Below are 2367 nucleotides of genomic sequence, written 5' to 3'. Positions count from 1 at the left end.
TGTGGAAGGGAAATTTTTTAAACAATATAAATAATATAATTTTAAATCTGACTTCAGAGAAAATATAAAATTCCTATCGCTATCGAGAAAAGATCCTTGAAAATTCCTCATCTTGATTTCTATAAACTTTTGTAACTAAGTAAATAACGTCCTAGATTAAATATTTTCTGTATCTAAGTAAATATTACCATATATATATAAAACATGGGTAAAAATACACGGCTATGAGAAAAAAAGATAAAAAAAAAGATAAAAAAGATAAAATAAAATCGAGAAAAGATACCTGAAAATTCCTCATCTTGATTTCTATAAACTTTTCGTAATTAAGTAAATATCGCCCTAGATTAAATATTTTCTGTATCTAAGTAAAGATTACCATATATATATATATATAAAACATGGGTAAGAATACACGTCTATGAGAAAAAAGATAAAAAAGATAAAATAAATCGAAAAAGTTACCTGAAAATCCCCCATTTTGATTTCCATAAACGTATAAATACGGCTCTCGGAGTTAAGTTAGCTAGCTACAAATTTCGTCTCTCACGTACTCACGTATTCGACGCAAGTGTACTATTAAATTTCAAATAATGAGTTTGAAAAAAGTAATTGAAATTTGTCTATCACTAGCGCAGAGTTTATGCGGAAAAAATTTTTCCAAGCATATATATGAATTAACATGCGCGAGTGAAGACAAATGCTTCAATATTTTGGAAAATTCGCGAGGGAAATGTCCCAACGCTGTGCTAGCGGTATTATTCCGACTAGGACATTTTAGTGTTTTTCGCGAATTAGTGATTATCGCGGGTGAGGTGATCGAGTCGCGATACTATTTTGGTGGTGAGAAAGAAAACGACGCAGCAGGTCACATAGAATATCTCCTCCTACATTTTCATCGAGTTCTCCGGGGAGAAGATAATAATGGTAAGTTTTTATTTTTTTTTACACTTAATATAAATAAAAATTAATTAAAACTACCCCAATTATTTATTTAAATCGCTAAAACTTTAGCTTTCGTACCGTACGCCCTGTCGCACGCGTTACAGGAAACCGGTTGCGCGTACTAGAGAATCGCCCCGTATCACTTAGATTAAGGTTAAATAGAAGACGACGAGCGGATTCTTCGCCGGAGCCCGGACCTTCGCGTAAGTTTTAACATCATAAATTATATCGCGCTGCTAGAAAACATTATATTAAACAGAAAATTTTTTAATAAAAATAATATACGTTCCAGGCCGTGCACGCATCGTGTTAACGCCGGAGCTGGAACATCCGGTTAATTGATTTAGCCGAAAGTGATAACGACGCGGAAGAGGTGCGGGTTCGCGAAGTAAGTCCGTTCGATGAGGCGGGCCATATTTACTCCGCTTGAAAGTAAGTAAGAAAAATACTACAGTGCTATATATCAACACAAAAGATTTTTTAATTATGTGAAATACTAATAATATATGACTGATGAATATTAGATGACGCGGCGAATGAAAAAACGTGGTCGTAGAGGAGCGAGAACTGGGGGAGGAAATCGACGAGGAAATAAACACGATTTCGGAAGATGAAGAGGAGCTGGAGGAGGAAGTGGAGGGAGGAGGAGGAGGAGGAGGAAGATGAAGAGTTGGAAGAAGAAGAAATAGAGCAAACGGAAGATGAAGAAGAAGAGCCGGAAGATCGAGAAGAACAAACGGGAGATGAAGAAGAAGTGGAAGATGAAAATAACAACGCCACGTTTCTGTAGAAGAAGAAAGAAGAAGAAGAAAATAGCGAGGCGATGGGTGAGGAAGGTAATAATTTCATATTTTATACTTAATCTTCTCCTACGTTTAAATTTTTTGTTTATTTTAATTAAAATAAAATTTTATTAGGAATTTCTTTCTCTCCTAACATCGCGCCCGAAATTTCATATTCACCGGAGTATTAACCCTCGCAGCGTGATACAAATACCCCGGTAAAAGAATATTAAAACGTAAGTGAACTTAACTAACATAATTATTATTAATAACAACATTTTCACATTATTAATAAAAATTCAAACGTAAGAGAGTAATATTTTATTAAATATTTATTTTGTTAATATAATTTTTATTTCTCACAGTGCAGAGTAGTGGGGGAAGGAACGGTCAGAATACAACAAGAAGATTCCCAAACTCGCTCCGCTGAGGAAACTTCCGACGAAGAGCGACATTTAGAGGCTGCTAGTGGACAAGAGGAAGAAGAAAAAGAAGCGGAGGAAGAAATAGCGAATCAAGAGCCTGATGGTAATTTTAGATATTTAATAATGTTGGCGGAAAACGTGCGTCGCTTTAGAACTTTTGGTGTAGAAGGACGGGAAATTAGTTTCCGTATTCGTCCGATACCCGAAGGAGCAAACGT

At 35.3% G+C, this 2367-nt stretch overlaps 1 long non-coding RNA gene across 1 annotated transcript; it reads left to right on the top strand.

Moving 5' to 3' along the window:
* Positions 1-1743: 1743 nt before the first annotated feature.
* Positions 1744-2113, top strand: LOC146720877 (uncharacterized). Its single transcript, XR_014925884.1, has 3 exons — positions 1744-1778; positions 1860-1960; positions 2090-2113. It is a non-coding gene; the product is annotated as an uncharacterized LOC146720877 (long non-coding RNA).
* Positions 2114-2367: the final 254 nt, after the last annotated feature.

Source organism: Nylanderia fulva, unplaced genomic scaffold, assembly GCF_048542155.1.
Source record: "Nylanderia fulva isolate GAGA-0341 unplaced genomic scaffold, ASM4854215v1 Scaffold594, whole genome shotgun sequence".
In the NCBI taxonomy this organism is placed as follows: domain Eukaryota; kingdom Metazoa; phylum Arthropoda; class Insecta; order Hymenoptera; family Formicidae; genus Nylanderia; species Nylanderia fulva.
This window is presented reverse-complemented; position numbering and strand designations above follow the sequence as displayed.